The sequence below is a fragment of the Cynocephalus volans genome, chromosome 3 (assembly GCF_027409185.1).
Source record: "Cynocephalus volans isolate mCynVol1 chromosome 3, mCynVol1.pri, whole genome shotgun sequence".
Taxonomy (NCBI): domain Eukaryota; kingdom Metazoa; phylum Chordata; class Mammalia; order Dermoptera; family Cynocephalidae; genus Cynocephalus; species Cynocephalus volans.
In genome coordinates this window covers 53,467,788-53,494,283 of record NC_084462.1, presented here as the reverse complement: position 1 = coordinate 53,494,283, position 26,496 = coordinate 53,467,788, and the positions used below count along the sequence as shown (strand labels likewise).

At 36.8% G+C, this 26,496-nt stretch overlaps 1 protein-coding gene across 3 annotated transcripts in view; it reads right to left on the bottom strand.

Annotated features, from left to right (window-relative positions):
• AGBL1 (AGBL carboxypeptidase 1) overlaps nucleotides 1-26,496 on the bottom strand; it is an 866,292-nt gene that overhangs the window by 194,527 nt on the left and 645,269 nt on the right. The window lies entirely within an intron of this gene.

Genomic DNA, 26,496 nt, shown 5'->3' with positions numbered 1-26,496 from the left:
ATATAAGGATTACTATTGAGAAATTAAATGTACTCATTATGTTTAAAATGACTCATAGAATTATAGCCTCTGGTCTTGCTGGAGTCCTTCCTTGTTGGATCATATGGTGACCTATTACTTAGACTACAAATCCATCAATACCATATTCTCCCCTGGGTTTAGTAGGTTAACCAGGAGAATTTGCCAAGTTCCACATTGACCATATTAGCCCATTGCTTTTGGCCAGGATGTATTAGCTTGATTTGCATAAATGGGAGTTATGAAATAGAAACTAATATTTCTCATTATGAAGTGCTGCCCCAGTCCTTCCCATTGTTCCCAACTCTTATACATTTCATCTCAAATTCTCCTTGCCCTGCCCTTCACTTCCCCTGTGGTTTCTTTCATCATCCCCTTCCCTTTGAACCATTTTGTTACCATGGACATCTCTCCATCTTGCCTTAATACTAATTATTAAGATTTGAGCACTTAACATATGCTGAGCAATTGCATAAAACACTTCACATGGATTAATTTGAAAAATATTATTTGAGTTAGGTTATATTATTAACAAAACACTCTGAAGCATAGAGTGACAAAATAACTTGTTTCAAATCACATACTTAATAAGTAGCAGGACTAGGATTATAACGCTGGCCCTTAGAGTGAAGCTTGGAGTGTGAGCTCTTAACTTACCCTGTTCATTTGGATTCTCAGTCTACCCATGAGGTCCTGATACTTTATCTAAAATTTAAGAATTTGCAGACTAGAATAAATTTGGTTTATGTATTTATTCCAAATCTTAGCAATACTGGATTTGGGTTGTTGAGATACAAGCTATAAGATCCTGAATCAAATATTTTTGATTACTTCAGGCCTGGGAGTCCTTCCTATTCTTATTTCTGAAAGCTCAGTATCTACTGGGTATATCCATGAGTTTTTTCCCTACCACCTCTCCCATCTGCTTGCCCCATTGAAAGTCTTGGTTAGTTGTTTATCTTTAATATCTCTCTGGGATCTTACAAGCTATGGAAACTATAAACAGTGATTTCCAATGATATATTCAGCTTAACTATAAATCAAAGTGGGCAAAGAATGTCACATGAAACAGAGGTGATATGTGTCCTACCTAGTCCTGGGAGAGATGTTAATCTGCACACCATAAACTGAAACCCTCCATGGGACACTGCTATACTTTAGTGGCCTTCTGATTTCTCCAATGGGAAACTGTGCAGCATTGGGTCGGGTTGAGAGTTTGCCAATTCTACAGCAACTTCACTGCAATCCTCATGAGAAAGACCTGGACTAGGAAACTAAGGAGTTTCCAGAAATAGAGAGGAAATTCCTGGCAGATTTGTAGAGAGGAAACACCACTGTTAGTCCCATTGACACCATAGAGGTTATAGGGCAAATTTCATGAACAATATGTGCATGGACATTATCACTGGAGAAAATCCTTAAGACGAATGTATTTCAGAAGACCAAGGGAAAATTATGAATTATTTTTAAACGATATTTTAAGTAGTAGATGCTTCAAAATATAGATTATTATTACCAACAGTCTAGCAAACTAGGATATGATAAAAAAAATTGATTTGTTTAAAAACCGCAAACTGATCATTTAAAACTTATCAAATCAAATATATTTTTTCTTATGTTTACTTTCCTATTCCTTTTTGTTCTCTTAAATTCTTAAAGCCATTTGTACTTAGTAATACAAGCTTGAAGATGAAACAACAGATCCACCAATCTATTTTCTCTCCCAAAACACTTCAAAGAATAGGGTTAATACAGTTTTCATTCCTAATTATCAGCTACACATCAACCAGTAACTATTCTGTTTGCTGAAAACCTGAAGAAAGGTAAAGTAAAAATAAATCACCAAGAAAATAAATGTTCAATTATGAGTTAAAGAATTTCGCAGTAATAAATACTCAGGGTTAAATCTATGAGAAGACCACAGATTGTAGCTGTGAGAGGGTTACAAGCTGCAATACCAAAGAACAGTTCATCAGAGCCGTTCTCCTTGTGGTTTCCCTGTTGTGTGTGCGATAAGGATAATTGCCGTTATAGGAATTGTGAATAGCCACAATAACAGGTGCATAGGTCTCTGCCACTAATTTACTGTGCAGGATTTAGATTATTTCCCCCATTCTCTGATTTCAGAACGAGCAGGACAACTCCATTCTCAGCATTTGGCTTTGCAGACATAAATCAGCCAAGTTGCAGGGTCAGGTCAATTTCTACATCTCCCCTTCCTAAAAGTAGATTGAATACCCAAGTCTAGACCAACAGAGAAAGTGCTGGGGGAAGTACAGATGCATGGTAGGCTGTGGAGGCCAGGCTATAGAGAAGATCATTAAAGTACTTAATTTTATTTGAGCAACCCTACATTTCAATAACCCAAAAGTTTAAAGTGATGAGGACACTGCTTAAAACACTTGGAGTGCAGCCTGATTGCATGCCTGCTGGGAGACATCAGACAAAGAAGCTCCCAAATGGAAGGATGCTGAGCAGGGGTCCCTCATTCAAAGGTTCCTGCTTGTTTCCCCTAAGAGGATCCTTTATGTCTGGGAAAACTGGGAAGGCAGGAAAGCCCAGAAGCATGGGTAAGAGGCTTTTTCTTTTTTAGGAAGATGTTCTGACATTCGGAGGGTTGTTGACAGCAAGGTCACAACCTTGCAACATAGCAGAAGACTGTTGTGAAAGCTGAGCTCTACTGCTCTGAAAGGATACACTGGGCATTTGGAGCCTGCAAGCTATGACTTTCAGATATTTGAATCTTAGAATCTTCATTTTCTCATAGGCCCTATCACTGTCTAATGTCCCACACCACTCAGTCACCCCGGTTTTCTGTACACACTGATGGCTTTGATAAGGCAGCCATTGCCCCCAATTTCCCAGAGTTTAGCCTGCTTCAAGTCTCATCTCCCACACCTAATTTATCTGTATCATCTGTTGAAAACTGTGCTGTGCTTCCTACCATTGTCTTCAGCTTACACTGTTCCTCCCCTCTCCCCTCAGCCCACTGACATTCAGCTATCAGCTAAACCTTGGACTCCCTCATCCCTGTCTCCAACAAAATGCACTTTTGCCCTCTTCTGAAACTAAATGGCACATGTGTTGTATTTTGGGGGCCCTTAACATTTGCTTCATAATTAATTCTGTGTTTATGTACACCTCCCTGCCCCCAACACTATATGTTCCTTGGAGGAAGCAGTCATAGCAATCATTTGTGCCCCCTCATAGCTGGTGACAATATAGATCAGTTGACAGGAAAAAGTGAAAGTTTGGCTATTGAGGTAGGTTATTCTCTCCTGCTGCCCATTCCCCCAGCTCTCGTGTGTGCATTCAAGGAAAGACACAGATCGACACGCATTGTATATTTCACTCTCTCTAACAACTGAATGCTAAGCTTGGGCAAATGCTAATTAATTAGTAAACTTTCCACTAATTTATGTCTACTTTATTGTTCTTGTATGATTAACTTAATTCTAGAGGATTTCTTTCAGTAGTTTCATAGTAAAAATAAATAAAGTAATAAATAAGAAAAGAAAAAGGAAAACACACTTTCTAGCCTGTTTGCTTTAGCTTTTGTCTCTTATTCTAGAGCAAAAGGAGCTCCTTAGTCCTGAAAGAGCAATGCTTTAGGCTCCCACAACTAATCTATTATGCTATAACCTGGACTGCTTTGAAGAGTATTGGAGCACAGTTCTGTTTTCTCTCAGATCACTCCCTAGTTGGTATCACCCCATTCTTTTCCCTCTTGCTCATTCATTTATTCAAATCATACTTTAATCTCCACTAATCTAACACTCTCTGGGCACTGGGGATGCCAATGTGATACTTATAATTCTAACAACCACGCAGTCCAGACCAAGAGTGGGATTACGTTTAAAGAAATGTACTTCAAAAGTCATAATTAATTAATAAAAATCTACTGAAATATATATTTATATATTTTAGAAGTTAAGGAGGCCCCATTCAGAACCCACTGCAGTGCTTCTTAACATACACTTTCCTCTAATTCCAATGCCCTTTTCTACTCCACCTCCAGCATTCTTTCCTCAGTAAAATCTCTTCTATAAACATGCTGCCTGAATTTTCTATCTTTGTCATTCCCCAGTCTCTTTCATAATTAATGATGCAGCTAAACTTAGCCTCCCTTCCTCATTCAGAGGAAGAGAAGGAGAGAGTAAAGGGCAAAAATTAGATTCTTTGCAGTAGGAGGGGAGTGTAGGGTCCAGCAATGCCCATGTACATAAGACAAGGATCCCAACCTCAACAAGCTTGCTTTCTAGTGGGGAAACACACACACAAGCATAATTGTACCTTCTGTAGGACGGCTGTAATAGACATCATTATTACATAGGAGGGTGGCTTCTGTTAGAATCTGTCATGCAGACATGACTGAGCTTATCTGATAAGCACAGAGCCCAGGAGACAGGGGCACCAGGGGCTGAGGCAGGAGAGAGCAGGAGTCCCTTTCCAGGGAAAAGAAGTTCAGGAGGCTCAACTGCAGCTCTGGCTCTTGTTGCTACTTTCACTAACCAAACAGTCTTCAAACTCTTGGCAGTCACTTCTAGTTCCTGGAAATAGACGTCCCATCTTTTGTGTTAACTAATGAGTCCAGAACTGGACTAGATGCATTAGTGTGTTTTAATCAGTGCCTTTCAAAAGTCTGTTTCCCAGGTCTAATAGAATGGCCTCCTGCACACAAGCTGACAGCGTTTTAGCTCTTTACATCACTGCTGCACACTGAACCCAAAATGCAAATGTTCCTTCTTGGAGTACACACGGATATTTTTTCTCTGCCATATTAACTAATTAAGCACTATTTAAATTGTATTTAGACTGGGCACTATGTCTACCCAAGTGCATCACTTAGCCACATTAAATTTCATACTCCACTTTGAAGCCCAATTGCCCAATCTCTCAGAGTTTATCCTGTGAAATGGCTCCATCTCGGTTTCTTAACATTCCCTTTATTTTAATTTTAATGTCAGTGGTAAATTTTTTAAAAATGCACGTCATCTTTAAAATCCGTCCAATTAAAAACAATCAAACCAAAAAAGAAATGTAATAGTGAAAATTCACAGTAACTGAACTTACAAAACTAGGCTGGGGCATTTTTATTTTTTGGTTTTTTGTTTGTTTCTTTGTTTGTTTTTGTTTTAAAAATTATTTCTACCCTAAACCCATGAAAGACAAGGAAATGGAGACACTGAAAATTTAAATGACTTTTTGTGGTCACATAAAATGCCTATGGTAAAAATTTTAGAAGCTTAAAGTAATATAGAGATCAAAGGTTCTGGAGTCAGGTTGGGGGCAAAGGGCAAGAGGTGAATCTGAGCTCAAATACCACTCAACTCTATATCCTTGCAAAAATGTCTTCTCTGAGTGTCAGTTTTCTCATTTTTGAGATAGCAGAAATAAGACCCACCGTGCAAAGTCTGTTAAGAAAGCAAATTAAAACTCCTAAAATATCTGGTTTATATAAGACTTTTGTGATAGCTGCTATGATGATGATGATAATATCACATTATCGATTTCTATGTTCTAAAATGGGTGGGCATTCTTTTTTTTCTAAAGTGCCAGACAGCAAATAATTAGACTTTGTGGGATACAAGGCTATGTACTCTGCCATTGTAGCAGGAAAGCAGCCATAAATAACACATAAATGAATGAATATTTTGGTGTTTGTAGGCTGTTTGAAACAGGTTGCTCATAGAGATGATCAGCAATTTTAGTAATGTTACAGGATACAAAATGAAGACCCTAAAATCAGTAGCATTCTTATATTCCAGTAATGAACTAGCAGAAAAAGAAATCAAGAAAGCAAGCCATTTACAATAGTCACCAAAGAAATAAAATACCTAGGAATCAATTTAACCAAGGAGGCGAAAGATCTCTACAATGAGAACTACAAATCACTACTGAAAGAAATTAAAGAGGACAGAAAAAGATAAAAAACATACCATGCCCTTGGATGGGAAGAATCAACATTGTGAAAATGTCTATTCTACCCAATGCAATCTACAGATTCAATGCAATCCCCATGAAAATACCAATGTCATTCTTCACAGAAATAGAAAAAGCAATCCTATCATTCATATGGAACTACGAAAGATCCTGAATAGCCAAAACAATCCTGAGAAAAATAAAATAAAATAAAATAAAGCTGGAGGAATAACACTTCTCAACTTCAAATTATATTACAAAGCTATTGTAGCCAAAATAGCATGGTACTGGCCTAAAAACAGATGCTCAGATCAATGGGACAGAATAGGAAACCTGGGAATCAGCCCACATAATTATAGCCAACTGAGCTTTGACAAATGCAATATAACACGCATTGGGGAAAAGATTGCCTCTTCAATAAATGGTGCTGGGAAAATTGTACTTCCATATGTGGAAAAATGAAACTGGACATGTACCTCTCACTATATACCAAAATGAACTAAAAATGGGTTAAAGACTTAAATATAAGACCCCAAACCATAAAATTACTAAAGGAAAACATAGGAGAAACTAGAGGAAGCACTCTAGGAAGTAGGACTTGGCAAAGACTATTGAATAAGACCCCAAAAGCACAGTAACAAAAGAAAAAATAAACAAATGGGACTATGTCAAATTAAAAAGCTTCTGCACAGCAAAGGAAACAATCAACAGAGCAGAAAAACAACCTACGGAATGGGAGAAAATATTTTCAAACTATACATCTGACAAGGAATTTATATCCAGAATATATAAAAAACTCAAACAACTATACAGTAAAAAAAAAAAAAAAAAAATCCAATTTAAAAACGAGCAAAGGAGATGAATAGACAGTTTTTAAAGGAAGACATACAAATAGCCTACTGGTATATGAAAAAATGTTCAACATCACTAGTCATCAGAGAAATGAAAATCAAAAATACATTGAGATATCATCTCACCCCAGTTAGACTCACCATTATTAAAAAGACCAAGAACAACAAATGCTGGTGAAGATACAGGGAAAGGGGAACACTTCTACACTGTATGTGGGACTATAAATTAGTACAACCGTTATGGAAAACAGTTTGGGGGTTCCTCAAATAACTACAGATAGAACTACCATACAATCCAGCAATCCCACTACCGGGCATATATCCAAAAGAATGGAAATCATCATGTTGAAGGGATACCTGCACTCCCATGTTCATTGCAGCTTTATTTACAATAGCCAAATATGAAGCCAACCTAAGTGTCCATAGACAGATGACTGGATAAGGAAAACGTGGTATATACACACAATGGAATACTACTCAGCCATAAAAAAGAACAGAATTCTGCCATTTGGAGCAACATGGATGAGTCTGGAGAAAATTATATTAAGTGAAAGCCAGGCAAGGAAAGAGAAATACTGCATGTTCTCACTTATAACTGGGTATTAAGAAAGACGGATGGATGGAAGGAAGGAAGGAAGGAAGGAAGGAAGGAAGGAAGGAAGGAAGGAAGGAAGGAAGGAAGGAAGGAAGGAAGGAAGGAAGGAAGGAAGGAAGGAGGGAAGGAAGGAAGGAAGGAGGGAAGGAAGGAAGGAAGAAAAAGAAGAAAAGACCAAAACAACAAGTTGAACTTTCAGAAAGGGAAAACACACCTAAGGATACTGGAGATTGGGGGGAGGTGGGTGGGAGTTGGGGAGGGATAGGTTGGGTAAAGGGCATAAAGAAAAATCACAATTTGTAATAATAATATGCTTATAATAAATAATAAAAAATACATAAAAACATGTACAAAAACTTTTATAAAGAAAAGGAAAAACAAACAAACAAAAAAAATAGGTTGAAGGCAGGTCTTGACCAGTGGGCCAGTTTACCAACTCTTGTTCTATACCATCAGTTATAAATTTATTCAGCAAGTATTTATTTGGGTTCCTCCAATGAGCTAGCAACTGTATCTGGGCCAGCAACTGAAAGGGCTAACACCTCCTAGCACACAGCAGTGAACAAAATAGAAAAAATCTTATTTTCATAGGACCTACTTACATTCCTGTGAGAGGAGGCAGTAAATAAGCAAGACAAAAAATGGACTCAACAAGAAAAGAACCCAGTAGTGCTAGGATGAGGCAGAGAATTACAACAGAAAAGAGTGATCCAGTGAGTACATGAGGCTTCTTGCCATATCTCACTACAGAGTGTGGCGTACGGCAGAAATCATTTCCTAAAAGGCTTTCATCGACCTTTTTAGAGCTTTTATCTTAGGATTTTTTCCATGATTTTCAAGTTTCTCAAGTTTCTTATTTCCAAAGAACTAAGCTGGGCTTTGCAGTGCTGATCTCCTGAACAGGTGTTTACAGAGAGGAAAACACACTTGAAACATATATAAGGTACCAAGGGCTTTAGAATACAGCAGAGCTTGAAACAGTATTACTCGAAGTCTTGACAGGATGTTGAAGTATTTCCTTCCTCAGACTTCCTACAGGCCTATGCGATTAGGGGAAGTAATCTTTGCTAACATATATTAGTCTGTTTTCTTTTGCTTATAACAGAATACCTGAAACTAGGTAATTTATAAATAAAGGAAATTTATTTCTTACAGTTTTAGAGGCTGAGAAGTCCAAGGTTCAGAGAGCACATCTGGTGAAGGGCCTTCTGTAAAGTCCCAAGGTGCTGCAGGGTGTCACAAGGCAAGAGGGGCAAGAGTGTGCTAACACGAGCTCTTCCTCTCCTTATAAAACCACCAGTGCCACTTGGTGATAACCCATTTATCCACTAACCCATTAATCCATGAATGGATTTATCCATTCATGAGAGTAGAGCCCTCATGATTCAAAACCTCAGTTCTCAATACTGCCACATTGAGGACACACACTCAATACTCACATTCAGTATGAAGTTTGGGAGTGACAGTCAAACTATAGCACAAGCATCTAGAACTAGTAGGAAAAATCATGTGGATATCTACTGTATGTCAGGCCCCAAGATGCACTCTTTAAAAACCATCTAATTTGCTAATCTTAACAACCCTGGAAGGAAATTATTATACTCCTTATTTTATAGATGAGAAAATTGGGGTGCATAAAGTTTGTGACTTATCACAAAGTCACTAATTGGCAGTGCTAATATGTGACCTTAAATCTGCCTGTCTCTAAAGCCCTCCACTACTGATATTTTGTGCTCTTTCAGTCATTTCCAAGAATTGCTATGTTTCTTTCTCGATCTTCAACTCTGGCACCCACTGTCTGTTGCCACTCTACTATTTACTCATAAACCTACAAGAAACCTATCCATATGCTTAACAATGATAAGGAATGTCACCAGGCAACTTTTTAAAAAATCCAGTTGTATTGAATTAACTTGTTTCCTCTTCTAGCTAGTCCAATAGCAATTTAATTTTAAATAGTCATCAAATGTGTTTGACATGATTTATTTTCACAAATCTATGCTGCCTCACACCAATTAAACTGCACTTTTCAAATGTAATGCTGTAAGTATCAGCTCAAATTATCCTCCCATTGGAAATAATAAAACTACCTTGGTCCACATGTACTCATTGCTTATGTTAAAAATAATAGGACATTATTTTCAGCTCTATAATCATTCATTATATCTTCTGATTCAAAACACTCCTAAAATAGGTTTAATAGGTGTTACTAAGTGAAACGATGGATTCTGTAATCAGGTGTTTATGTCACCTCAAGAGGTAATCCATCAATACCTGGTATTTTGTGTAATTACATTCTTTCCAAAGCAATGCAATGCATCTGTAGGACTGGCTGCCTCATTTTCTCTTTAAGTTCAACAAATGTGTTTCTTCCTAAAAGGAATGATGATTATGGTGAAAAGTGATTGCATACAACATTTCTATTCACTAATTCTATTGTTATAGCACATCTTCTCCTTTCTTTTTTTCTCTTTGCCACATTCAAAGCCAGGCCAGGAATCTGGCTATGTTTTTAGAACAAGTTATGTATATTGTTCATCTCTGAAGCAAGGAGAAGTTGAGGCAGCACCAGATATAGAAAGAGCATGGTGATAGAATAACAAAGTTCTCTACTTAATGATTTCCAGTGGCCACAAATAACAATTAGAATTCTGAGTACATTTCTTTAAGCATTTACTGTAAGCCCGACTCTGTGATGGGAGTTTTAAATAGGAAAATTATGGTATAGAGAAGTTAAGTAACTTCCTGAGGGAACCAAATGAGGAAGTGGAGGGAGATACGATTTAATCTCAGGTCTGTCTAACGTCCATGAGGTTTCTATCACACCATGCTGTCTTTCTATGCATTCACTACCTGCTCCAATCATGATCCCTTATTGGTGTTACTGGTGAGTAAAGACGAGATTACCTTGGATATTCTTTGGTTTTATGAGTGTGTAACAGCAATACCATCATGTACTGATAAATTGTCCTACTATTTATTGTCTTTGGAACATTAGGCTTAGCTGTGAAATACACTAAAGAGGAAGAATAGATTCTTACCTAATGCTATTTTAGTTTTTCAAAGCTTATATCACAGCAAGTGCTCAGTAACTACTTACTGATCAGTAGGTTTATTGGTTGGTTGGTTGGTTGGAGATTTGAACATGCATTTAAGGAGATTTGTTTTTGTTTTTGCTTTTTGAAAAAAATTTTCTAAGTTTAAGACAACTAGGGAAGAGCATACAAATAAATAGCAAAAAAGAAATAAACTGCAAAAAAATCTGGAAGTATTTTAAACAGGGGATCATGATAAGTTGACATAAAATATTTATTATGTCAAAGATTTATTATTATGTTTGGGTAGAGTTTAGCTTCAGGTGATGAGAAGTTTTGTGTGTGGATGGGAGAGGAAAATGTTTTCTAGGAGAGGGAATACCATAGATAAGATTATAAAGACAAGAAAGAATGTGATAGATTCTTGGCAAGATGATATAAATTTGAAATTCAACATTTGAGCATTGAGAAAATGGTGATATATTTTAATTAAGTGGACTCAGACTTTGAACACACCTTAAAATACAGGTTAAGAATTTGGGGTTTGTCTTGGGAACTACTGGAGATGCTTTAAATGAGCTTGAACAGTGGAAGTAAAGTAACAAATGAATGTTTTAGAGTTTGGTAAGTGTACAGAATTAACAAGAGTGCTGGATAGCTGTAGGGAGATGCTGTGAACCAAGTAAGCAACTAAACAGGGAGGGCCTGGACTAGGCTGATAATGTCAGTAGTAGCATGGAGGTAACACACTTTTAAAGTAAAACTCAAATTTTAATTCTGTCATCTTTGGTTCTGAGTGCTCAGAGGAAATAACGTCTTAGAACATCAAAGCCTTTATCTGCAATAAAACTCATTTATAGGGCTTTTGTTAGGATTTATTGAAATCTGCCATAATATATAATAGCACTGATTCTGTAATATTGTAGTCAGGCTTGAAATATTGTAGCTCTGGCTGCCATAACAAATACCATAGTCTGGGTGGCTTAAACAATAAATTTTTTTTTCACAGTTCAGGAGGCTGGGAAGTCGAAAATTAACATCTGGCAGGGTTCAGTTTCTGGTGAGGGCTCTCTTCCTGGCTTGCAGATGGCCACCTTCTCACTGTGTCCTCACATGGCCTTTTCTTGGTGCATGAGCACATTAAGAGAGAGCAAACTCTGAGATGTGTTTTCTTATGAAGACACTAATCCTATTGAGTTAGGGATCTCATTAACCTTAATTACTTAAATAAAGTTCCTATCTCCAAATACAGTACATTGGAGCTTAGGGTTTCAACATACAATGGGGGGTGGTGAGGGACAGATACAATTAAGTCCACAGCAGTCTGTGCATGTTAGTGCCTGTGTAATTGAAAAGAATTAGCATGAAAAATACTAAGAATGGAAACTGGCAACCTGTAGCTACTGACTGGAGAAGGAAAAAAGAAAAAAAAAAAAAAACGAAAAAGGGAGCAAGTTAAATGGAATATCAAAATTTTGAACCTGAGTGGCTGGAGGAATGGTGGTCTGTGTTGGACCTCGCACCTCTCTCTATTAACCTTCCGCTTCTCACTATGATTTCGAAAGAAACAGTCATTCATGGTCTCGTCAAGTACGGCCCTTTACAAACTGATCAACACATATCTACCTCCTTTTCTCCAATAAAGAAAAAGAAAAAGAAAACTCAATTTTAGCTTCTACTTCTATAAAAATTCTCAAAGGATCTCTTGATAATAAAAGTCTTTCAGGAAACAGTTTTTGTCATGAAAGAAATTTAACACACTCTTTATTCAATGTTGCCTCAATATTTTACACAAAAAGTCCAAAAGAAAGATTTTTATTAAACTCATGAGGCTTTTTGAAATTTTTTGTCTGAGGTTTCTATACATTCTGTGCATTTGGCTTTATTTCTTTTCCAAATTATGAAAAAGTTACTGAAGGAAGGCAAGGAATATCTAATAACATTTCTACAATGAAATATGCTTGGAACTTATGACGGGTGTGGTGTACACATGTCGGGTGATGTTTTGTTTAATGCTTCCTCTACACAGAGCTGATAAAAAACAAACACACAAACAAAAAAAAAGCATATCTATGTGGTTTCATGGAAACATATTCTTTCTTCCTTGCTTGACTGGAAAGTAATATTTCCAGAGATACCTCCAACTGACAAAATGGAATTTGTTCCCATGAAACCATTAAGAAAAAATAACTTACAATATATCTGAACTTATTTTTATTCCCATTTTTCAAGTCATTGGTCAGAATAGATCTTTGTCTCCTATTATGGAGTTGTGCACAGAGGTAAAGGCGATGTGGTGTTATGAGCAGAAGAGTTGAAGAAAAGCAATCCCCATATGTTAGGTACTTACTGTGTGAAGTGCCCCGATGCGCTCTAGCATAGTGCTAGCAAAGCTAGAGGGAGGGGCAGATGGAGAGGCTTACAGCTCAGGGACAGACGGGTGAGTCTGTCACATTCCTTGGTTCATGATGCATTATCATCAGGGGGTGTGCAAGGTCTCTCTCTTGTTCTATCTATTCATTTATCCCTTTGACCACTTTTCCACTCTCATTCTTTTTTTCTTTACATAGAAAAATATGTTATTTTATAGACCAAGTAACTGAGGTTGAGAAAAGTCAAGTAAACATGTTTTTCTAACGTCCCACAAAAAATTAGTGCGAGGACCTGGATTTCAGTCTGGGATAGAGGAAATGCATATTCCACTGAATGTGCTAATTTTGTAAAATATTTAAGGACATTATTATAATAAAATATACCAGAAAATTTTGGAACAAACTATGGGATGTGTTTGTTTCATGACAAGAGGATGTTAGGAACCTAGGTAGGGAGGTGGTAAGCATGTTAACTATGTGGAACACATGTTAAAGTTTTAAGATCCTTTATTGTAGAATAAATTATGCTCCTCGGGAAATTGTAATTAATTTCATATTTTACCAAGTTTTACAAAACAAACTTAGGGCTTCCCTGAAGAGGATGTTCCCTAGGAGATGAACACAGGGTAGGGCGAGAGGGTTAGCAGTTAATTGCTATATTCAAACTCAACAGGTTTATATTCTAAATTTTCCTCCAAATTAGCAGCCCAGGTCTAAGATCTGAGTTCTGCCTCTATCATATTTGATTAAATTTAGGTTTTCCCAGTATTTCCCCTCATGGACTCGTTACAAAGTGATATACAATTTTGTAAAGACCCCTAGGGATTCTTTAAAAATACTTTTCAATATTTTATCGTACAATAAAAAGTGAATTGAGGTAAAAACAATATTTTATCTTTGATCAGTAAAGTATGATACAATATAATACAAAGTTAATGCATTCATAATCCATTTAGATAAACTTTACCTTTTCCATTTAATAATTTACACATATCATTTAATATTTGATTTCAGATTGAATTAAACCCTGTTTTCTGAATCTAATGTGTGGAATTATTGCATTTGGTACTTAAAAAACAATTTGTTTATTTATTTTTTAATTTGCTTCTAAAAGGTAAGAAAAGAAAGTTGGTTTCAGTACTCCATTTGCAAGCACGTCTCCACATGTAACACCACATTGCTTGTGAGGATAGTGTTTATTTCTCCAAAATGAAAATCAAATTGGTTGTAATCATCACTAAATTTTCTCTTTTTAACATTGGTTTTCAAAGCACTACAGACACCTTGATGTGCTCTATGAGAATTTTGATCAGATGAATGCATCTTTAAGATCCAGTGAAAATGCTTGCACATCAATGCTCCTTATGCTTCTTATCATAACAGCATGTTATGAGTATAAATTAAACAATATATTACTTAGAATAAAACAATTTGAATCTGTATAATGCTTACATCCCTATAACCACTAGCAGTGCTCAATTGAAGGATGAACTGAGTGGCTGTGTCATTTAATTCCAATACCAACTGATGAATATACTTTACAGTAATACAGCCAACACATACGGAGAGCTTACCATGCACAGACATTTTATATAGATAATTTAGTTTAATTTTCACAATAACTCTATGAGTGTGGAACTATTTCTTATGCCCATTCAACAAATGAGGAAACACTAGCTCATAAAATAATCATTGAGTGTTTATTTCATGGCACTGTTCTAAGCTCTTTCCATATATTTTTTCATTTAAGCCTTAGAGCAGCATTGTGAAAGAAGTACTATTATTATTCTCATTTTATGGATTAAGAAACTGAAATACAAAGCATGTAAACAATGCATCTAAAATCACAACATCTGCTTATAAAAAGATCCAGAGTTAAAGTCAGGTCATGTGGCTCCAGAATCCAACTCTTACCACCATGTTATGCTCCTAAGAGGCAGAACCAGTATTCAAACTCAGTTTACCCAACCTGTTGACTTCATATCTATATATTATCTATACATGTAAAATATAATAAATGAAACAAAAGTGCTATTACCACTTGTAAAAGTGTGAATTTACCAGAATAGTACATCTGTGTTTGGAAACATGGATTCATTGTCACCAGTCTACCAAGTCGATAAGAGTCTTTCAATGTTGCTACTTGAAATACTTTCTTCTCTTGGCTTCTGAGATGTTACAGTCGCCTGAACTTTCTCCAACATCTCTGGCCACAAATTCTCCATCTTTTTTGGTAATTCATCCTCATTTCTCAGTCCCTTAAATGTTGATGTGTTCCAGGACTCAGCCTACAGGTTACATTTCTTTTTTCACCTACACTCACTTCCTCGAAAAAGATTTTTTTAGGCACAGAGATAGTAATCCAAGTCATGAAGCTTTAATGTGATCACCCCAGAGATTTGGGGCACAAAAAAAAAAAAAAAAGAAAGAAAAGAAAAGGTAGCTAAGGAACTTCTGGAAACTCGAGCAGAGGAAGACAACAAAGTGAACAATACTACTGAGTACTCGCACTGCTAAGAGGAGAACCAGAGGAGATGCAAGAAAAGGAAAGTGTGAAAGGAAAGTGAAGGGAGGAGAAGGTTAAAGGTGGAGAAAGCAATGAACTACCTGATGCAAAGAGGAAAGTACAACAAGGACTTAGTGAGGAAAGTGGATTTGGCAGCAGGGTGGTGTCCCTGTTTAAAGTAGTTCCCACAGAGGGAAGCTGCAGTGAGCAAAAGAATGGATGGGATAGGAGGAAATAAAGTCAACTATAATTTTGAAAAGAGGAGGTATAATGGATTGAGTTATGTCCCCCCAAAACTCACTGAAGCTTGAATTGTGTCCCCCAAATTTTATGTATTAGAAACTTGGTCTCCACTGTGACTGTTAAGAGGGTGGGAAATGCTATTAGGGTAATTGAAAGGTGGAGCCTTGAAGAGGGGATTGGATTGTAGGACCATGCAGTAGTGAATAGATTAAAAATGGTTGTCAGGGGCATGGTTCTGAGGGCTCTAAAAGAAAAGGAGAGTCTGCCTTTCTCTCTCTCTGCTCTCTCTGCTTCCACCATCTTGCAATGTGAGACCCCTGGGTCACTGTAGCCACCACCAGATGGACTTTGGACTTCCCAGCCTCAGAAATTATAAGCAATAAATTTTGTTTTTCTTTGTAAATCACCCAGTTGCACGTATTTTGTTATAAGCAACAAAAAAAGGACTAATACAGGAGAAGATAAATGATGATAAAGGAATGTAAATGTTTTCATTCATTTATTTATTCAGTATTTATTGAGCATCTACTATATGTCTAGAACTATTCAAGGAACTGGGTACACAACACTGTACAGAAGAAAACGATAAGCCCCACCTTCCTAAATTTTCATTCTAATGGACTTACTGAAAGTAAATATTCTTATTAGTCTGTGGGGATGATTCCATGTATAACATCTATATTGCTTGTCAGTTCTTTCTTTTATTATACTAATTTTATATATGTCATAGCTTATTTGCTAGATTTAAGTTTTGAAAACAAAAAAATCAGTATATTCATTTCTATCTCTCTTAATACACACAGATATTTGAATGTGTTTAATATGAACTATGGATTGGAGGAAGGAGTGATAGGACTTGGTGATAATCTCTTGTTGATCAAAGAAAAGGGATGGAAGAGAAGGAAAGGGAAGGGAAGGCAAAGATGAGAGGAAAAGAGGAGAGGAGAGACCTGTGTTTTATCATTTTATTTGATTCTCTTCACCTTCTCTCCTCCCCATCTCTTCTTCAGACCATTCAAGAAACAAGATAAGCCTCAACCCTTGACTAGAAGCCTCTTGTTGTCTCACAATATAATCTTGGTTTACCAAAAACTCTCATGACAAATATCTTAGAACTTACTCTGCACTATTTTGCTTGGACATTTTTAACACCAATGTGGATTCTTCCACCTATGTACGAAGAATTTTCAGAGTTATTAGCAATTCTAGGTTCACAATTATGAACCGGCACAACCAGAATTACCATTTCTCTCTCCATCCTCCGCTTCCCCTCCCAAATACAACTTCTCAACAAACACACACACATGCACACACACACACCACTCTCTAAAAGCATAAAATGTAAAAGACATATCCTCTCTTTTCCCCTTCTCAGTGATAATTACTCTACTTCTTTACTTTAGAAAGAGCACACAAGCTGAAATCTCCCCAGCAGAATGTGATCATTTGCTTTTCAAAGTAGGCACAAAATTAAAAATCATTGTGGGTAATAGAATGCAAAAGGTAGAGGCTGACACCTTCTTAACAAAGTTGAACTGTTGACACTCACCTGGAATTCATTTGGGAAATGAACATGGGACCCAGTTACAGAACAGATCTTCCAGCAACTTATTCCCTTGGTGCTCAGAATCATAGCATCCCACATAATTCCTGAGCCTGCTGACCCTGACTCTGTCTTGGGACTGTACGTGGAGGCCAGATGAACGCCATATCAAACACTTATATTTTCATTTAGATAAATCTATTTAACCTAAACCTGAATCTGTACTTTGATGACATAAAGTTTCAACATTTGGAATACTTGAGGCAAGGCATGGAATGAATGCAAGACAGCAAAAATCCTTGCCTGTACTCTTAGTATGTCATTTGTGTTTTCTTCGTCCTAATTTACCGCAGCTGAAAACTGCAAATTCTGATTGTAACTTAGAGTGTTAATGCCAAATGTCTGTCTTTTCTAAAGAAAGGAACTATATAGTTCCATAAACTATTCATTGTCCACAGAAAGACCACTTTAAGAAGGATGTGCATGTGTGTACGTGTTGGGTGTACATGTGTGTGTCCAGTCTGCCAGAAAAGTAACACACCCTCCTAACATCCAGATCTTGGTTTCTAAATACCAACACCACAAAAAGGTCCAAGGATCCTTGGGAAAATGTTAATTTCAGAGATTGATCAAGGAAAGGACATACTGCTGTGGTAGAAAATAGACTTACTCAAAGAATGACAGGAGCAGGTCGAAAGGATTCAGGAACCAGTATGAAGGAATTTTCACTATCCAAATTTAAGGCAATTGGAGCATCAAAACAAATAATGATAGTAATAGATTATAACTCCTTGGAGAAAATAGTAATCCATAAATCCACAGAATGTAAATAAATAAATACATAATTAAACAGGGATGGAGGAAATAGCTCTTCCTTACAATAGAATGCCAACTAGTAAACGGAGAGGAAAATAATTGAATGAAACAATAACCATTTGACATTCACCATAATAAAAATTGTTTGAGGCAAAAAAATCACAAATGGATCCAAAACTGGTAAGTGAATGTTTGATGAAAAATGGAACACTTATATAATCTCAGGGTACCTTCTTACAAAATCCTTGTTAATTACAAAGGAAAAGCAGAAACTTCATAATGAAGAAATTCAGCAGACACTTCCTGAAACAAGTAATCAAAGTTAACATCACCTGTAATGGGAAAAATATACATCGTATTCCTCTCGGTATAAAGCAGTGAGAAAGACAAAACACCATTCCTGTTGCATTCTTGCCAAAAGTGCATAACCTAAATTTAATTGTTAGAAAACATCAGAAAAAAGCAAAATGAAGGATATTCTCCAAAAGATGACAAGAGACTTAAAAGATTTGACAACTAAATGAACCTTATTATTTTGATTAGATACTGTACTTGAGACTTTTTTCTCTCTTGCTATAAAAGGGTATTACTGAAACAACTGAAAATTTTGAATAAGTTTTGTACATTATTTTTGCAGTATGAATTACTATGGATTTTTAAAATTAAAACATACTTGTGTACAAGAGTATTTTTGCTTTTAAGAAATGGACACTGAGATATAAAGGGATAAACTTGTATTATATCTACAACTTCTCAAATGTCTCAGAAAAAAATAAGTATGTCTGTGCATGTGCATGTGTGTGTGAGAGGGACAACATGTTAACATTTGAGGAATCTTAATTAAGGTATAAGAATATGTTTTGAAACTTTTTTGCAAGGCTGAAATTATTTAACAATAAAGGTTTAAAATAAAAGTAAAAAGTAAAAAAAAAATATGAAAGGTGTATCACCTGAGGTTGGCAATACTTTGCCTCTCTGCTTTTTAAGATTCAATTCTTTGACCTCCTCAACTTTATTATCTTAAAAGAAAATTGTAGAGTCACTTAGTGAAGTCTTAAACACTGAAATTTTGTCTTATCTTGCTAAAAAGTGTTCACAAGACACCTAAATTACATACAAAACACATGAATACATTAAATAAATCTATAATTTTTCAGTAGTGATCCAACTTTCTACAACCTTCACAATGTACCTTTAAAATCCATTTTACTAATGGCAGCAGGTTCTCGGAATGGCATTTCAGGGCTTGCCCAGAATCTCCGGATCAAATTCCGATTGCATTTTTTATTCATCCTGGAGAATCTGCAGTAATAGAAACGGGCTGGGTAGGCAACAGTAGGACTGAGCATTCTTACCTGACCAGTTCTGATTAGTTATTTCTGTTCATTCTATTGGTCTCTCTTTTGAAAACAGTGGTCAGCACTATCTACCAAGTAGAATTCCAATAAGGATGAGAGTTGATACAACAATATGTTTTTCTCCTTCCATGAATTATCTCCCCTCAAGATTATCACTGGAAATACTACGTATGTGTGGAGTTGGGTGTTGGGGAGCTGGCAGCAGAAGTAGCAGCATGGTATAGGGGAAAGAACTCAGAGTTTGAAGTCAGGAAGATTCTTATTTAAATTGGGAAAACTGTTTAACCACTCTGAACCTCAGTATTCTTATCTATTATTTTGGGGAGTATTTCACAAAACAAATGGACTACCATGTGAAATGTTCTATATACTCTCCATTACCTCTGCAGGTCTGTTCATCCTCTTTCTGCATCCCACTGTGTGTCCTAGGAGACCAAGCACCCCATGGACTGCTTCAGCCAATCTCTCTCTTTCCTTGGGCTACTGGCTGGGTCAGACAAATTGTAGCATAATCAGACAGGAAGTTAATAAGAAAAATAAATGTATTTATTCCCCAATCTCCCTCCTAGTGAAGCTATTGTTTGGCAGTATCTACATTACTCTTGCTAAGGCTACAGTTCCTAGTAAACAGCCCTCCTTCTACAGACACAGCACTCACAAGTTAGGGCAACTCTTCCTGGTTCTACCTCTTGCCCTTATTAAGGGTAATATCTTCCCACTATTGTTGTTCCTGGGGTGCCTCACAATCCTTCATTTCCTCCCTTGATTTGCCTTTGTAAATAGTCCCTTAATTGAAGTCTCCTCAATTACCCCTTTCCCATGTGCCATTTGTTTGATGGTTGGACATGGACTGATTCAAAACTTATCCTGGCATTAAAAAGAGACCAATTTTATGACACTTAACTTATCTGGCTCTATTGTAGTCAAGCTTAAGAAACTTTCTACCAAGAAAGGGGCAAGCCCTCTGACTGCTCTTTGAAGTCAGGAGACTGTAGTTATGATGGCTCAACTTTTGAATAACAAAATTCTTATCAGAATCCACTAAGAAAGTTGATGATTGGATGTGGGGTCAGGCCTCCGAACAAAACTCCAGTCCAGATTTTGTCCACATGCAATCCTGTGGCCCTTGTGTGGAAAAGATGAGTTGGTTCATAATTAATGTATCATTTATTATAGATTAGCAATAATTTCCTTAATAATTTCTACAATAGCCACAGGCAGAGGGCGGATAAGAAAGGAGCAAATTGGTATAATACAGTAAAACTCTACCATTATTGACCTTCCAGAGCGATTTCCTGTCTATGATCTTATTTGTTTTCTTAGATTTTAGTTCAATAGATTTTATAATGCCTGAAACCCACCTCAATTTTCTCATTCCTGGCATTTTCCTCTCTTGCATCAAACATCTGGGAGCATTTTACAAGGCTTTCCTGTGATCTGCCAAACTATGCACACATGTGTCTTTCAGGAGTCCAATTTTCTCCACCCAGTAATTGGCCAATACAGAGAAACAAAGTATCATTTTATTTTACATAATGGCAGTATGTAAAATGATTCACTAATTCAGTGCTGAAAAATAATAATCACAAGTTGGAAGATTTAAAAACACATGTGAGAAGATAACACCCAGGGAAATCTAGGCTCTTAGTGCGTACACAAGCTCTCTCTTGCCCCCTGCAGTTTGCTGAGAGACAAAAGATTATTTTGTAATAAGCCATGTGTTTTTGCTTGCAAACTTTAGCCTAAATGTTCATTTGCCTTATAAGGAGCTGTCAGTACCTCCTGGAATACACCACACACAGTATTATTTAGAAATTGTTTTGCTTGCACAGCATGTAACAAATATGTCTTTTTTCTTCCTTGTCTTCACTTCTTGTTAATAGAGAACATTGTTCAGAAAAAAAATGCAAACTATTACTTAATATGGATTACTACGTTTTCTACCTCTTACAATTTGAAATAAATGTTGATATAAAAGAAAGACGTGGAAATAGCCAATGCTTTTTCTTGAATAATAATACAAATTTGAAAAATAAAATTCCTAAGTAAATAAATTGGGCAAGCTTATCATCACCCACAGTTTCATTGTACTAATGAGATTACTGAGAAAACTTCCCTTCAAAATTCCTACAATTCAGCACTAATGGCAATGGACAGTTCCCTCTCAGCAAGCAGCCACACAAAACCACCCAACTGAGTAGAAATTGAGGAAGAAAGAATAATTTTCTGTGGTGACTAAGACCTCCATAAACCAGGGCCCTCAACAACACCTCCCTACACCCTACCACAAATTACTCTTCACTGGCTTAAAACAAACCAAAAAGCAACAAAAATTTTAAAAACTTTCTCCTTGGTCATCCTAATGGTGCAAAATAAATTTTTAAACAAATCCTAAGTCCATGAAGCCACTCTTCGAATATATCTCTGCAGCGAGTTACTCAGATCAATAATGAATTTAAGGAAGAATTCAGGGTTTCACCTGTTCAAAAAGATAAATGAAATCAATTCCACCCCAAATGAATTAAAAAAAAATTAATGGTTTTCTTTATTAAGATTATGATATGCTTTAATTTACATCTCAGAGTTGGTTCAGACTAAACACACTATTGTGTTATCATTCAAGTGGTGATTCACATTTTTAATTCTGTCTTACAAAGCCTTTTCCAGACACTGTATGTGCCTGAAGTTAATAAGAGCTCATTCTATCTTTGGACATCTCCGACCAACAGAGATGTGTTTCTAAGCAAACCAGGTAGTATCAGAGATTAATAAATATTAGCCCCTTGCTATTAAGCAGGACTAGTTTTGATTTATTTTCATTAGGAAACTATTTCAAGACAGCTAACAGAATGCACACTGCCTATTCCTTCTACCATTCCTTAGATGCACTACTCTTTACTCCTATTACCATTATGTATTCAACCCACTGAACCTATTTCCATTTGTATAGGTCAGTAATGGGCCATAATATTCTAGGTTGTGTGTTGACCACAGAAAAGCAGAAGGAAACTCTTTCCCCACCTAATTCTGAGCTTTCTATTTCTACCAAAGCCATTGAGTTGTCGTTAGAATTTCAGCAGTTTCATAGCACACTGAGCTGTATTAAGCTCACGGACAGTTACAATTCCCACACAGGTAACTGTGTACTCTTCCAAGGTGGTGTGCTTTGGCTGAGGACTCTTTGAGTAGAATTTATCTTGATCTAGTTTCATCGTTTTAGTGTCATCCATCATTTCAATCTGTAAATATAGTTTGCAATTACAATTATATTGTCATTATGTGTTATAGCAATCACATTATACAGAAAGGGATAATTATTGTATCTATAGTTACAGCTAAATGTTTTCGGGATTTTTTTTTTTAATATATGAAATTTGCTGAATAGGACAGAACTTAAGGTAAAGCCATAGGTATAAATCCACATCCAGGCTGATGAGTATCCATTAATGAGCATACTTTGCATATATTCATTTAACTAATACCAATTGAATTGAATTATACTATTATTAAGCACATACGTCTCCACAGTTCCCCATAACCATATGTTGAGAGGCTTGGCAAATATTTGCTTGTTCATTTATCGATTGACTACCTGCTATGCATCAGGCATTGTTCTAGGGGTTGGGGATTCAGCTTTAAACAAGACAGATTAAGTTTCTTCTCTTAAGGATTGTACATTCTAGCTGCAGGAGACAAATAACACTAAATTAGAGTTGTTGTAGTACTGGTGACTAGGACGGTACTTTAGGAAATGTGGTCATAAAAAATCTTACTAAGATGGTGTAATTTAAGCTGAGATTATGACATTTAAGCTCAGACTTGAATGTCAAAGAGGAGCCAGCTATGCAACCATCTGTAGGAAATGCATACTGGGCAGAGGGAACAACTCAGGAAAATTAAGTTATGACTGATCCATCTCAGACTGTAGGGAAACAGAATACCTGCTTGAAGTCCAGGTAAGCCATTTCTACATTTCTTTGATCTACTGGCTAGTAATCATATAAAAAATAAAATAAAATCACATTAGCATGTGGGTAAATCTCAAAATCATTATGCCAAGGGGGGAAAAAGAGGACATAGAGTATGATTCCGTTTATATAATGTTCTAAAAGTGAAAACTAATATTTAGGGACAGAAAGCAAATTAGTTGTCTGGGGATACTGATGTATCGTGATGGATGGATTACAAAGAAATTTAAAGACATTATTTTGGGGAATGATGGGAATGATTGTAATTTTGATTGTGATGGTGGTTTCATGGGTACAAGCATATATGCCAAAAACTCATCGAGTGAATATTTTAAATATATGTACTTTATTGTACATCAATTGTGCCTCAATAAAGCTATAACAAAATCAAGTTTGCTTAAACATTTTCTTTCATAGGGAATATTTGGTAGTTTCTAGTGATGTCCTACTTATTTTCTAAGTGTGCAATAAACCTCCCTTGATAATCCATCCCATGTTTTTCTGATATCTGCATCACGTCACTTGCCTATACTTGGGAGACTGTATCTCTTTGTCAGTTTTGGACAGTAAAAGAAGAGTTGTCCAACTTCAGTCTGCAAACACATCTCCTCAAAGATGTGAGCAGGAGTTAAAGTACTTAATTTGAATTTTATTTCAGAATTGCATTTTAATTCAGCCATTTGGAAACCTTGAGTTCATTTAGCATTCCCTCCCCCACCTTTGGCCTTTGTTCCTTCTTGGAAAGTTTCTTCTATTCTCCTTCTTCTTCCCACCTTTCTCTTTTCTCTCCTTTTCCTCCTCCTCCTCCTAAGTCTGAATATCACTCTTTCTGCAGTGAAGAAAGAAGCTGCCTGGGCTCAGAGAAGTTCTCCTTCCTCCAGCATCAATCACCTGCAACATCAAGTGGTGTGCCTTTTCTTTAGCAGCATTCACACATGACATACGAATAGATGTGTTTTTTATTGCTATTAGCATTGGTTTTATAAATTCAACTTCTTTAGGAAATTTCATATTCCTGACCCTATTCTCATTTCTGCTGCTAACAAAACTCAGAGTCTTGAGAAAGACAAAAGCTCTGTGTTGCTGATGGAGTTAGTAACGATTCTCCCATTGGATGCAGGGGAACTCTGCCTCAGACATCTGTTACGAGTTGGGAGGTGATAGTGCAGACCTGGATGCCTACATATCCCACTCTGTTATCATTTCAGTTTACATCTAAGAGCTCTCATAGAATTGCTATAAATAGAAATAAAAACACATGAAAATAGTGAAGAATTATACAAATTAAAATTACCGTAATCGTTATGTCCACATCGGGAACTCAACAAAAGTGGCAGATTTAAAAACTAGCATCATCCTACTCCATAGGCACTTGTGAAACTTCCTTAGCCTGTGTTTTATCTTATGGCACTTACACCTCTGCTTTGAAGTCATCATACATTTGTCTATTTGCAGGCCATGACTTTTTAAAATCACTCATGACTATATTACATAGTACTTGGCCTTATAATAATTCTGTCATTTCTTTCTTGTTCTCCAAGCTTCCAGGTTAGAATCTATCAATCTGTCATATTTGAAAGGAGAGGAGAGGCCATCATTTCTGTGGGGCATTTGTGGCAGATGGATGGGCAGATAACAGACAGGAGTATCTAATCAGCTTTCAGGGGAGCCTTGACCACCACAGAGGGAGCTGTACACCACAGAGGCGAGTGAGGGAAATTCCTTCAGAAGCTCTCCAGTAGACCCTGCAGATGGAGGGGACTGGCAGGAGTGTCCTCGGACTTCTTGAGACTCATAGCAGCTTCTGGGTGAGCTCTTGAAACAAATGTCCAGTTTGGGCACTGAAGGTTAATTGGGCATAGAGTTCTTGCCTTTATACCCACAGTGTTTCCAATGGTTTAATAAGCCTCTCGTTTCCTTTTTACACCATTCATACTTGGAATTCGTAAAGAGCAGTTTGTTCACCTGACAGAACCCTGAGTCATGCAGGTATAACCAGTTAGAAACAAGAGACTGAATAATATTACAAGCCACTTCCACTATTCAAACTGGTATAATGGCGAACATGCTTGTTCTAGAGTCAACAGTCAGGGTTTTAAGTCCAGCCTCTTCCTTTACTAACCGCATGACCTTAGGCAAGTTACTTAAACTCTCTGCCTCAGTTTCATCTCTGTAAAATGGGGACAATATTACTTACCTCTTTGGAATATTTGTAGGGATTTTTCATTTTTTCATATGGAAAAAAACTGAGAATATGATTAAAAAAATCAATAAACATTGGTTATTATCATTAGTGCCATTAATTCCTTCTGCTTTTCTGATGAACACACCTAATTCCCTGTGTCTATTTTCCCACACACTAATGCCTGAGTGGTTAAACGATATCAAAGACTGGAATGCAAATCACCTCTTGATCCTCAGAGCTTCATTGATAGAAGATGAAGTCAATTCAAATTCTCCAGGCCCTCTTTTGAAAAATAAGATCGATCCTGTGTAAGCCAAACCTTCAATAGCTGATATAATGTAGTCCTAAAAAATGATTGTATATCATTTGCTTAGAGCGGGTGGAGAAGCTCCTTTGCCTTTCTCTAGGTTATCCCCAAGTAATTAAAAATATGAACAAGAACAACAACAAAAATAGGTTAGCTAGTTTTGCTTCACAGGCTTGACTATTCAGTCAGTGAAAGGAGTTTAAAAGGTTGGGACATATATGGGAGGCACCAAGGCAGGCAGGAGAATAGGCCAGCCACCTACCATACCCCTGCCCCACCTGTGCAGAAGGCAGGACCCCATGACATGCTGTTGCCAATGGAGAGGTGCCCAGGTAGGCAAGAGAAGAGTCTAGCCACCCATGCAAGCCCACCCCACCCACGCAGAAGGCAAGACCCTGTATGCCACACCATCACTATGAGTCTTCACACAGCTTCTGCAAAGGTGGGCCACAACAGCTACCACCACAGCTAATATTGTTGCAAGAATAGCTTTAGTAACATCCATGACCCCTGTGCAGGTGACCCACTACATATTTGACTTCATTGACACAAGGAGAGTCACTAGATGAGCTTGGAAAAAGAGGAAGAATTCTTTCTCCTCACAATCTACTCCAGAGTGACAGAAGAAACAACCGATCTACCAGATGACCAAAAATCAATGTAGAGATAGAAGAAATATGAAAAAATCAGAAAATATGACACCACCAAAGGAATTCAGTAACTCTCAAGTACCGGAACCTACAGAACAGAAAACACTTGAAATGACTGAAAAGGAAT